This window comes from Coturnix japonica, chromosome 11 (genome assembly GCF_054131305.1).
Source record: "Coturnix japonica strain WE chromosome 11, WE-NBRP24, whole genome shotgun sequence".
NCBI classification, from domain to species: domain Eukaryota; kingdom Metazoa; phylum Chordata; class Aves; order Galliformes; family Phasianidae; genus Coturnix; species Coturnix japonica.
In genome coordinates, this window is record NC_140673.1 from 28052499 (window position 1) to 28065829 (window position 13331).

Below are 13331 nucleotides of genomic sequence, written 5' to 3' on the forward strand. Positions count from 1 at the left end.
ATGGATGTATCCACACAGCACAGTACTAAGAGTGCTGAGGACCTCCCATGTTATCTGTGAATGTTCTTCTTTCAACTCAGTTAAATTCCCAGGTTAAAAAAAGGAGAGAAGTACGCCCTCCTGATCTGTCAGAACTGGCTGCTGTACCTGGGGGCTCAGAAGAAGAGAGGGCAAGGAAAGGAAGGGCTGAGGGGCTGCTCCTGCTCTGCAGGAGGCTGGGAGGGGTGGCCAGAATAACCCCTGGGTTTTAGGTTTTCATGCACGTCAAGTTTCAAACGTTCAAGTTTTGAGTTTAAGGGGACAGTTTCTATGCTTACAGTGTGCGAAATAAACCTGCCTGATATCGAGTGAAATGAAACAAAAAGCAGGAAGGTGTTTGAGGCTTGAAGGATGCACACTCTTTGAGTTGCTCAGCTGTCTTCTGTGCTACAATTCGGGTCCCAGCTGCAGCTGTTCTCTCTGCTGAGAGTGGGGTCTCTCCCAGGTGTGTTGATTAGCAGAAGTAAGTAATAAGACCATAAAGCTTAACAGCTGCTCTCGTGTCTGGTTCTTGTTGGTAAGGTGCCGAGGTCATTGCAGCAGCCATCCTGATGTTAACCACCAGGACTGTACACCTTCCCTTGGGCCAGGTAGGATAAACATTGCTCAGTTCCTTCTCTTGTCTGGGTGCTGTTCCTCCTGGATGTGCTTTAAGTAGCTGTTCTGTAGTGGGTCACCACAGCGCAGTGATGTTCTGTAGGAGTGGTAAAGAGGAGTCGTGAAGTCTTCAGTGCTGTTTGTTTTTACGGTGATGCAGCCTCTGATCTTGTAGGAGTTTCTTTCATGTTATAACTTAAATGTAAACTCTTCCTAATGCTGGCTCAAATGAAATTGTTACCGAAACACTCTTGGAGCTGAAACAACAAACAAGGGGCGTTTTCTTATTAATATTAACTGCTTTAAAAGACTGAAAGATCTTTCAAGCGGATGGGAGAATTGAGCTTAACAGAATGTAAGTGTTAGTGTCACAAATAGTCATATAACAAATGTTGTCCCACTGTAGGGCGATGTGTGCTGGGAGCCTTTTTGCAAGAGATCCTTTATGGTGCACTAAATACGTGCAAACAGTGGGTATGAAGTTGTGTGATCCCTGGATTTTCAGCCCCACTGAGCTCAGAGCTCAGCTCATTGGGGTTAGTTCCAAGTACCATTTCAAAGGCTGGTAAAAATGTTTAATCTATAATTAACAACCTGGTGCTTGCAACCATCTTAGGAGAAGGCTGCAACTTTAGTGGAAATCTATTTTATTTTTAATAGGCTTTGAAGATACCATGTATGAAAATGACATATTGCTAGTTATTTCAGCTATTATGCTTGAAGTGATTAAGTACTGATACTGTGTGCATCTGAAGGTCTAGTTGTAAATAGAGTCTTTGCAAGCAAAGGCATGAAATGCTCTGGATTCAAGCAATTAATACAGATGGTTTACGGCCCGGGGTGTTTTTTGAAGTAATCCTAAATTAGAACCCTTTTGCTTTGCCTTTCATATATTATTTATTATCCTGCCAAAGGTTCTTTATATACTGGATCATGATATATTCATAAATTCGTGCGCTTTTTTTCTCCCTAGTCATTTGGCTGAAGACTTAATTAAATGGTGGCTGCTCGGTGTAGTTTGGTGCAGGGGGTCAGCTGGGTGCACTTCTTGCTACCTCAGCTCCACAGGAGGAGCTGCTTGCTTTGCTCTGCAGGGGCTGTGTGCTCGGTGAGGGGTCCAGCCCACTTTGCTGAAGCACAGAAGTAACTGAATATCAGTTGCTTACTGCAGCCCTGCGTGGTTCTTCCAGAGTAAGCACACGCAGGCTGTACAGGGACCAGAAATTACAGAGAAACGTCTGTAAGTCGATGGTGGCATCTCCAGCTGGAGCTCCCTGAGGTGCTGGTGGCTGGATCTGACTGAGGAGCGTGGTCTGTCCCCACAGGGCTCTGTGCCTCGTGCACCTGATGCCTGTATGCAAGTCAGCCATGCATTCATGTCCCCCTTGGGCTTCTCAGCTGGGATGAGAGTAACCATGGCTTGGTGTGGCTGCAGGCATGTCAATCTAATGTGCAGATTTGCTGATTTTTCTACCCTGTGGTGTTCTCTTTTCCTTTGCAACATTTAAATGTAAAAAAGTATTTTAGTGTTGATGCTCCCCTCAAAAGTCCTTTGGTTTATGCAATCCGCAAACCCAGTTTTTCAGAAGTACTGAGATGCTTGGAGGGGATTTAAAATTCTCAGCCATCTGGGGAGCAAGAGCTGGATTTTGCCTGTTTTTCTTATTGGTGTGTGCAGTGCTTATGGTTTGCTACATAGATCCTAAAGGTACTTTGGAATCTAACTCCTCTGTGAGTATCTACTGCTTTGGAAATATGAATTAAATGCACTTTTCAAGGGATAAAAGCTGTTCTACATTGTTTCATTATCAGAATTTGCTTGTGGAGGGGAACTGTAGAGTCACAGCCTGAACCACTGATTGAGCAGCTGGGGAAAGGAGAGGCACATGCTCTAGGGAAGCTGTTTCCAGCAGATGAGCACTGATTAAAATGCAGTCTGTGAAACTTTTCAAACTGGAAGAACAGGTGTGAAGCACTTGGAGCTTGCACTGCCATGGGGGTGGATGTCTGCCTGAAATGTTGGCTTTCAATCACAATCATCATTTTGATGAGTTTGGCACCTGGCATCCATTTGTGCTTTTGAAAAGCTGAGTTTAGTTGCTTTAAGCATATAAAGGTACTTTAAAATGCTGTCCTCGATAATATGGTGGTCAAAATCTTGAGCTGCCTGCACTGATGCGGTTACTTTTCCTGCAAAGGGGCTGTGGGAGACTAGTTGGATAATTACAGCACAGGAAGGTTCAGCTCATACAAGATGTGCTGGTCCTGCCTGATGTGGTTGTATGTCCAATGGATTAAGCAGTTGCTTTTCAGTTCAGTTTCTCATAGTGAGATTTCAATGGTTTGAGACCATCAAAAATCCTCGTAAGACTTGCTGAGAGCTACAGTTACTGCACCAGCAAAATGCAGGATGAAATCTTGGGAAGAACAAATAGGCAGAGGGAGCAGGAGAGATCTGAACCTTGGAAGCAAGCTGTCTCTGCTGTACTATGGGAAATCAATAGCTTTTCTTGTGCAAAATCCTTTTTCATGCTGCCAGCTGTGCTATGTGGGCTGCTGTATTACTGTGTACTGCAGCAGGTTGTTAGTGAAGTAATTCTGCTGAAGTATGTTCTAAGAATAAATTATACCATCATCTCTGTCCTGTAGAGCATTATTGCTGTGTGCTGCCTACAGCTTGCTAGCAGGTGTACAAAGGTAAGGTGGATGTTTCTGGTTGTTATGATGGATTTCGTATCTGAACAGTTACTTTTTTTACTCCAAAAAGCATTTCTCTCATCATTGATGGAACTGCTACAATAAAAAATAATAAAGCCTATGGAACTTGGCTGTTCTGTGGAAGTGCCGATACCTTCTGCTGTTCCTGCTTATTCTGGTCTCTGCATCCTTTGAAAATTCCCTGTGAAATGAGACATGAGCAGTGCAGCAGATCAGCTGCCATGAATCTGGCCATCCTTCTGCTTTCCGAGTTCCCCCTCTGATGGGAACAGAGCAAAGCCACCCAGCCAGATGTTCTGCTCAGGTTTATCTTTTTTTCCTTGGTTTAAATGTAGCTCCGAAGTAATTAAACTGCTCTTTTTTTTTTGCTCTGATCCTAAGAATTATCAGCAGAATGGCGTAGTTTGTCACTGAGTCTAAAGTAACCCATTAGCACGTGCTCCCCTAAGGCTTTGTGCAATCTGTATCTCCCATATTGTGTGACATCCTGTCGGGGTAACCTTTAGAAGAGAAGGTGCCAATCGTAGCTTCCTGCTGGGTGTAACAGTGAAAGAAAAGTCCACCTGGTAGCTCAGTGTTTGCACTTGGTGTGCTGGGAGTTTTGTTCTGGGCTGTTCTGGACAAAAGCAGCCCTTCCCTTCAGTGTGTCTGTCCATGCAGCTTTTACTGGACTCCATTGCCAGCCCTTGTACTGGGGATGAGGAGAGATGATCTGACTTGGCTGCAGACCTTTGAAGAGCAGTTGTTTCAGATATAGGCATATTGCGTCCTGGTTCCCGTATCCGCCAAACCAGACCAAACCCAGGCGTGCGGATTTGGTGAGGCTGGTCTGACAAACGGTCCTTTAATGCACTTCTTATTTGTTGCTCTTCATTTGTGAGCTGTGTCCCAGCTGTGCCCGGTTCTCTCACAAAGCAGTTTATCAGGTCTGTTGTCCTACAGGTGTGTGGCAGCTGTTGCTCAAATCCAGCCGGGCTGCAGGAGCAGTCTCTGCAGTTCTGCTCTCTTGGTTTACTGCAAGCATTTTGTTACTATATCACTCATTTGCTCGTAACCATCCATACAAAGCACACGTTACAGTGCTTCCTCGTGCAGCAGTTTGGAGGGCAGTTACTGAAAAGACCCAAGGACGTGATGGTGTGTGGTGTGTTGTTATCTTACTGTGCATGTTCACGCCTCCTGGCTGCTGGTGAGAGGCGGAGACTCGCACCCGAAAGGCGAAACGCTCAGATTAGAGGCGGTAAAGTTCCCATTTTTCATCTCGCCGTCACTCGGGAGCAGCCGGGAGGGAACAGGCGACATGAGTCTGTGATTCTGGGAGATGCTCCGCGTGTTTTCAGGCGTTCGGCTCAACGGCTCCTGGTGCTTCCTCGTTGTCCACGAGCCTCTGAATTCAGGCGCTCCTTTGGGGGCGGCAGCAGCCGGGAGCTGCGGGGAGGAGCCGGGGAAGGAGCGGTTCTGTCCCTAGAAATAACGCTGAGATTCTCTGAGGTCTGTAGCGTCTGCAGGACTCAACAGCGAACCGAATGGCGTTTGTGTGCACGCGGTGTCACGGTGGCAAGTGCTGGTGTTGGTCGTGCTGAGCCTGCACTGCTTTGATTCTTGATCTGAAATATGGGCGCCTTTTGAACTGCTAAAGTGAACCGGAAGATCCAAACAGCTTATAAAAACTGGGGAATGGATGAAGAAAACACAAAGCGGATCTTTTTATTCGGAACTGTCTGCAGTCTCCTCAAATGGTACAAATTTTACAGAGATGTCTGGGAAACTTGAAGGCAGTCCCGTGCCTGGCTGCTGGTGGGATGTGCCGATACCAGCAGTGATGGCTGAGCTGGAGGATCAGAGTCGGAGCTGAGCCCCGAGGCTCTAAGAGTCTGCGGGTGCAGGCATGTTTTCTGTGATGTCCCCTCCTGTGTCTGTTAATGCTTGAGAAATCCAACAGGTGCCGAGGTAACTCTTACAGGAAGTCACAGCAGACAAGTGATCCACAGCTCCGTGTTCATAGCACGCTGCGGTGAGCGATAGTACCAGCAGTGCAGCCATAGCGAAGCTCCACTCCTGTCAGTGAGTTCAGGATCCTGCTCCAGGTGTCTGACCGCTTCCCAAGCACACGGAGCGAGCCCTTGCCTTCCTGGATTCCCGTCCGTACCGTTTTCTTGACGTGACTGATTTCTGCCACGTGGTGGTGGTAGTGCTTTTTTCTAGCCCTGAAAAGTTGTATCTAGGACCAGCGGAGGCGCGAGCTGCTTCATTTGTTACACGCAGCTTAATGGCAGCACGTCGTTTCAATGAAGGTTTCGGGCAGTTCTCACGCTGCTGTTGTGACCAGAGTGTAACAGTAACGTGTCAGCTTTGTACAGCAGGTCTGTTGTGCTGGTGCAAGGCCGCTATTGCCAGCTTCCTAGTCTTTGCATTTAATAACTTTCAATGCATTTGGTGATCTGTGGCTGCTTTGTTCAAATAACCTGCAGACAATTTACTTTGAGTCAATAAATATTAGTTTATAATAAGCTTTTCTCTTTTTCTCTTTGTAGTAGTGTGATTTAGGTGTTAATTCCCATAATATAACACAAACTGAGTTCTGCAGGTACCTTGCTTGTCAGCCTGGGAGCCCCTTGTCCAGGGGCAGTGATTTGTGTGCTGTTGCTCAGCAGCACGTGCTGAGTGTGAGCTCCTGGAGTCAGCCGATATGGTCCAGGTCTCCTTGACCAAGCACTGCATAGGATGTGTAAGGATGTGAAAGCCTGCGAGGTAGTTTGGTGAGGTGGTGGAGAAAAGTAATTGAGAAGGTGTGGATATCCAGCAGTCCTTAGCTGGCTGCCTGCAGGTGGGGATTTGAAGCAGGAACTCAAGTAGGAATTCAAATAAGCTTGATTCTAGTCACTGAAGAAGGTATAAAAGTGACGTGGCCCTCTTTCATTCATCCCTTGTTAGTCTTGCTCTGAACTCTCCTTGCATGCTGTGGCTTAGTGGTACGGCTGGGTGACATTTGTCTTTCCAATGGACACTGTGAAACTCCAACTACTCCTCTGCTTTTGCCTATTTGGAAGCAAGGGCTTCCAAATGTGGACCATGGACGGAGCCCTGGAGCATCCATGTCTGTAGCCGTCTGGGCTGGAAGTGCTGGCAGAAGTGAAGATGCAACATGAAGTTTCTGTTCTGCTGCAAGCAGATTATTCCATCTCCTTCTGTGTGATTTTGATCATATTTCTACTATTCTTCCTAATCTGTGGGTGATGTGTGCATGGAAAACGTTATGAAGACAGATCTTCTTAATACAAGCATTTATCTCTGAGGACTAATTCAGGGGAGAAAAAAAGAGGAAGATTTTCAAGTAGGAGGGAAACCACTTGAAAATCACCGTGATTTGATTGGAAACAACACTTGAAGAAAAATCCTGGGTGGAAGACAGAGGAGCAAATTGGGCATGTGATGAGAGAAGGATGGAGGAAGCGAGGAGGTGAGAGGCTTGGTTAAGCATTCTCTCAGTTAACTCACAAGTACTGCTGCTTCTGGTGAGGTAGGGCCACTGTGCAAGTTTTTGTTGTCTTCTCTCTGTTGCCCCACCACCCTCAGGAGCCATATGCTTGTATTTTAATAACATATGATACACAGATCAGAACATCACTTATGAGCTGGTTCCTGTAAAGATTAAATGCATTGGGCGTGTGATAGTGCTGTTTGATGTGGGTACTTCAATCTCTTCTATTTCACTAAGTTCAATATGATTTGACAAAGAAGGCACATTTGTAACTGAGGTCGGGGTGCTGTTATCCTCACTTGCAGCTCTGGCAGTACAGTGCACTGACAGGACACCGAGAGCATTCAGCTGACACGACCAATAGACTCATAGTGATACTGCAGTATAGGCCACAGCGAGCAGTATTTGAGTTGTACAGAGTTAAACATTTCTTCACATTTCTGTAGCTGATTTGTAAGCTATGGACAAAAATGTCAGTCTCTTAAATATTTTTCTAGGTCACGGTGCACTATTAGCAACTGGCATCCTTTATAGCAAATTACAACTATCCAATTTCTAGCCAACTTTTTTTAAAGAAACCAGATATTCTCTGACTCAAAGACAAGGTACAACTCTAAAATTGTTAGAGCTTGGTGTTAAAAATGACCTTCATGCAGTAGGAGGTTATTTTGTTTAAATAGAAGGCTAAAAATAAGTTTTCCATTGCAGCAGAGTCGATCTTGATAGACCAAAAGAACTGTTGGAAATTCCAGAACTTGTCCATGTCTGGTGGCAGCTGTTGGAGCAGTTGAGGAGAGAAGAAAGACTTGGCCCTCTCTGTAGTGCTTGGTTGGAAAGAAGCTCATGAATAACTGTAACTAGGAGGGCTGAAAGGTGTGGCCAGGTTCATGAAGGAACCAATGTGACAGAGCGCAGAACTTCTGGCAGCTTTGTTTCATGTTGGACCCTGTCTGATGGTGTGTCCTAAAGGCCAGAGACCTTTGTGTCCAGTTCTGAAGTCTGGCTCCTCTCTCCTTAGGCACATCGAATCTCTAATGTATCTTCCCTTCAAAATCTGGCTGCTCCCATCTTTGTGCAGCCAGTCTGTGGTATTCCTGCTATGCCTTCTTTTCAGATGAACATTTATGTGCAGTAGAGCAGTCTGACAGGAATACCTTTCATCCTGTTCAGAATAGATGGTGCCATAGAGATTATGGTAAATGGACCTAATGTCCTTGGTCCGCTCAGGAGTTGTCATCTCTATCCCAAGAGTGCCTTAGCTCCAGTTTCAACACTGCTTTTGAAAAGTGGGTTTTCTTCCCTCTGGACTTACATTTTAGAAGCCACATGGGGCGTGAATTCAGGTTTGTGCTCAGTGGCAAGGTGCAGGTGTGCAGTCCTTACACTCGTTTCTACAGTTTCAAAATGATGGTGAAGTTTTTGCTTCGCAGCTGCTCCTGAGCTCAGTGCTGTACTGTGAATGTTTCTTGTAAGTGTCGTGTTGGGGCAGTTCAGCTTCTGAAGCCCTTATGGGGACTCTGCTCTCGCAGATGAAATTTTAAGAAAATAGGAAACTAATCTTCTGGGGGGATTTCAACCACTGAAAAGTGGCAGCTCCTGGATGTTTCCACCTCTCCAACCCTGTAAATGCAGGAGGAGTGGTTGTGGTTTACAAATAGAACGTGTTTGCTTGGCTGATTAGTAAAAATCCAACAAAAAAGCTGCTCTTCTATTTGTACCATAACTCATGGGAAAGGAAATTCTTCTTGACAGATGAGCATTTTAAAGGTAGTTGAGTGTGCTTAAAAATATAGATAATGGTCTCATTGTCTAAACAGCTGTTGAGATAACAGATGTATTCTGGGGTGATCATGGCCTCATTTAGCTCTAGCTTTCCTAAGTTTAGACTTCTCAAGCATAATTGTTGTCTCGGTATTGTCAAAGGGAAGCGGGCAGGAACTGAGTGTGAGATGACCAACATGCACCTCTTGGGCTGGAGAACTTAGGTCAGGCAGCAGCCAAGCTGTGCTTGTCCTTCTTTCCCAAGAATGAAAGAGCTGATGTGTTTGCAAAGAGGGCTGGTCCACCTATATGTGGTTGTGAAGCTCTATGGCAATATATCCCTTCAGGCTTCGTGAAATGCCATCCTTTGATGGTAGCAGAGGTGGGTGCGGAGCAGATAGCTCCAACCTGGATTTGGAACACCTCAGGAGCCAAGATCTCAGATAATTCTAGCCTCTGCATATTTAAAAAGGGCACAGTGATGAAATCAGCTCCAGATCTGAGCACAGAACTGGTGTTCTACAACTTTTCATAGATGTCTCATTTGGAATCTGGAATTTGGCTCAGATCCATCTCGTTTGAGACGTCTCCAAACTAAAGGTTTTACCAGAAGTTTCTAATGGTGTGTTTTCCTAATGCAGATTAATGGCTTTAATACAGCTTGCTTCCTTGTGAGCTCTCATAGGCAGCGGAGCAGGTGGGCAATGGCACAGTGTGATCCCTGGCTCTCAGACCTGCCCTGTGCCACCTGTGCTCTGCTTCCCTGCTGCTGTGTGCACCGGGTGGGTTAAAACCTGTGGATCCCTTCCAGGCCTCCAGTCTGTCACCTATAGCAAAGTTCAGTTTGTGTGTGTGTGATGTGCTCCGATTAAAGCCAGGAAAGAATTCTGAAAGTATTTCAAAAGTTTGTGCTTAAAGTGCATAAAGAAAATGTTTGAGGAGTGGTGGCTCTGTGATGCAGCCCTGGGGTTCAGGCTGTATCCAGAGCATGGACTTAGATGGGTGCTTAGTTGGGGGTAGTGCTCAGCTACAGCTTTGGCCATGTAACACTTAATACTCTGCTCTTATAAAATGGCAAAAACTGTAGCTAAATTTGTTATTTGATCTCTCTTTTCTTAAGAGATATCATTTGGAGGTCATACAAGATTTAATTGAATTAAAAGAGGAAAGACAAACCCAATTGCTTGTGCTATGGACTTGCCCAACCAATCCCAAGTGCAGGCTGAACTCCAGCCCCCAGCTCAGCAGCAAGGGGCTGAGGCACACGGACTTCATTATCACAGAGTCATAGGACTGTAGGGGCTGGAATGGACCTCTGCAGAGCAGCCAGCCCAACCACCCACTGCACGTTACAGTATAAGCGCTGCTGTGACTGAATGGAGGTTCCTGGGGAGCATCCTGTGCCCACCTGCAGGCACACAGAGCTGGGCCATCAGCTGCCAGTACCAGCAGTGTCATCACTGTGCCATCACAACAGGTTGTTGCTGTGCTCAGGGTTGGTTCTGTGCCTCATCTCATCTGCACCATGTTGTTGTCTTTTGTAGTAGTGGGGATAGTTCTGTGATGTGCTATCCAGCAAACAGCTGTGTGATGCTGAGTAAATGCACATGGAATACCTCAGCAGCACCCTATAAAGGAGAGCAAAGGATGCAAGAAAGGTGTGTGTCCAAAGCTTATATGGGCAGATTAAATATTTTCTCAAAGGTAACATTCATCCTGAGCGATTGCAGTGTGGTGATTCATGCAGCACAGATTATACTTGAAAAAGTAGTCTGTAGAGCTGCCTAATTGTATAACAATGCTCAGTGATTTCTGGGGCTTTGTCCTACGAGTTATTGAGCAATTCTAATGCAGGAAATACAAAAAGTCAATTTATAACCAGCTATCTGTATTTATTGTCAATAACTGTGAGTAATAGTGCTTAACCAGTGTTTTGTTGACTACTGTAGAACCAAGGGATTATTTAGAGAATTAACCATACTGTAAACATTCAAATTAAAAGGAAAAGAAACAATTTGTGAGGTTTTTATTCACTTGAGAGATCTTTCTTCTCTTCCGTAACTGGAATCCTCTCAGGTTTCGGGGGCTCCCCTCTGAGTTGTGGCCATGCTAATTACATCCCATGTCACACAGATGCTCTATCTGCTGATACTGGAGCTCTCAGAAATCACAATGGACAAGGACAGATGTTGCCAGGTTTAAAAATAAAACTAAAACAACATGAACAGCGTAGCGACTCATCAGAATTCATCAGCAACCAGGGTTTAATTCCACGGCGCTGTACTGTTATCTGTCAGCCATTCATGCAATTAAGAGAAAATATCTCCCAACGTTTCCATGGTGCTAAAGCACTCCAGGAGAACAGCCAGCCCACACAGGGCCCGCGAGCGATAAAATATTAATTCAGAACAAGCACATGTTCGATAATCTCAACATTTAATACAGGCAATAGTAATTCGGTCCTAGCAAATTGTTCAGTTAAACAAAGCTGTGCCAGATAGTGTACTACTTGGCAGTGGGTTTATTTGCAAAAAAATAAAGCCTATTTACTGTGGGATTAGGACCGCAGATATGGAAGCAGAGCCATGTGAGCAAAGCAGATACTGTGGCTGCTGGGCTCGGACTGGCTGCAGGGAAGGCTCCGCTCTCAAGGTGTGTGTCCCCAGAAGAAAGGGAGTTCAGTACAGCAAGGAGAGAATAATTCACCTGCTGCATGCTTTGGAGCTGACAAAGGGGGCTGCCTTCAGTGTCTGTTGCAAGAAGTTACAAATGGAAATACAGTTTGAGTTCTGAATGATACGGTGTGTGGCTGGGGGTTGGACTTGATCCTTAAGGGTCCTGTCCCACTTAGGATGTTCTGTGAGGTCCAGGGTGAATTTGTAGCAGATTGGTGTCTCCACTGTGCCAAACCGCTGCTCCTGCTGTCCATGTGTTCCCTGCAGCCAGCTGTGTGCTCCTTAATGCTGAAGCATTTCCTGGCACTGCGTGAGCTGTCTGCTGCAGCCAGGGTGAGGTGAAGCTGGAGCACTCCACAGGAAGGAGGTTGGACTGCATGGTCCCTTCCAGAATCAAGCAGGCCATGATTCTGTGCAGTGAGCTTCGCTAACAGAATCTGGCTGTGCTGGAGATGGCACCTTCTCTTGAAAATAAATCAGGCTTGAGGTGCCAACTTTTCCAAATGCTTTCCTTAAGAAATTTCAAGAGTGGTGCAGCATTTCTACATTGTGCATCTCATAGATGGATAAAAGGGAAGAGGTGGTTTATTTACTTTTCTCCCCCAGTAATAATGGTAGTAAGGTGCAGGCATAGGCTGTGCAGGGAGGTGGGGGTGCCTCCATCCCTGCAGACACTCAGAGTTAGACTGGGTGGAGCTGTGGGGATCCATGTTCACTGCAGGGAGGTGAGACTAGATGGCCCTTAGAGGCCCTTCCAGCTCAAACCATTCTATGACTGTGGTCTCCTGATGCCCATATCCAGTCTGTGGTGCCTGGAGCTCTGTGCTGCTGCTGTGTGTTCACAGCACAGTGCTGTGTGCTCAGTGCTCTGGGGGGAGGCAGGAGCCATACTGGGGTTTTGGAGACCTGCAGGTGGTGAAAGGCCCATCAGAAGCCTTCGGTTTCCTTTTATCCATTCTTCGTAATGTGATGTTTTTGTTCAGGTTGTTGCTAAAAAGGAAGAGCTGGAAAGCTGTTAGGGGAAAGACCCACAATGAGTTCAGGATGCGACTGCACAATTAGCTGGGAAACTTGGCTTGTTATCAATTGCCTTGTAATAAAAAGGACAAGCTCACAGTTTATCTGGTAATACCGTTCGTCAAGAGCTGGTGATACATTTGCAATGTGAGTAACGTGCTTTGAGAATGGATATTTATAGTGACAATTTGTGGAGAGTCTGCAACTTTTTTAGAGCCTGTAAATACCTGGCAAACAGGGTTCTGCTGGCTCCCTTAATCAAACAGACCATGTCAGAAACCAGGCAGTGGTGGCTGGGAAAAGGCTTTCAGGGGCTGAGGGGTATTTTGAACTTCTTAAGTGTTTGATCTAAAAAATAGAAATAAAACCCTGGAAGAATAAAGGAGGGTAGCTGCAGCAAGAAGGGGGTGAGAACTGTGCTGAGAAGGGGAAGGTTGAGAGAAAAATACTGAGAATTTCTGCTTTTTGCTTTTTTTTCCCCTAAAATTTTCCACTTCGGTGGCTAATTAACATTTCAGAGAAAGGAAGGTTTTGCTAAAAATCCAGCACTTCTGCTGGAGGCTTGGCTTAAAAGTATGTCCTTGGGATCTTCAAGAAATGTGTGGGAAAATAGGCTAATATTGGCACTCGTAATATTTTAAAGACAAAACAAAGAGCAAATACAGCACCATTGCAGGCTGCCTTTCCAGGCCATTCACAAATTCACACAAGCATTTTTTTAAACACTTGGCAGCTCATCTTTAATGTGAATTGTGCTGTTCTTGCCATGTTGTTCTGAATAATGCATCCTGGGTGTTCAGTCCCTTAAGATACTTTTAGACTTATTTCCACTTTGATGTTGAGCCAAGTTAGTGTCCGGATTGGTAGCAGCTAAAGTTAGTTCTTTTTTTGTCAGTACATCAACTCTTAACAATTGTAGTTCAACCCTCAGAGCCTCATTTTTGCTGGGTCCCCCTGGCAGAGCCCAGCACAGGGCAGTCCCGAGGTGGGTGAGCACAGCTCTGGAAGAGAAACAGGAGGCAAGAAAATGGGGGTCAGGGTTG

The 13331-nt window shown here is 45.6% G+C and overlaps 1 protein-coding gene across 1 annotated transcript in view; it reads left to right on the top strand.

Moving 5' to 3' along the window:
- The window catches only part of LRRC7 (leucine rich repeat containing 7), a 164654-nt gene that overhangs the window by 455 nt on the left and 150868 nt on the right, over positions 1–13331 (top strand). Inside the window, exon 2 of the mRNA XM_032446216.2 lies at positions 562–629. The gene's annotated coding sequence lies outside the window, so the exon portion shown is untranslated. The remainder of the gene's footprint in view (positions 1–561; positions 630–13331) is intronic.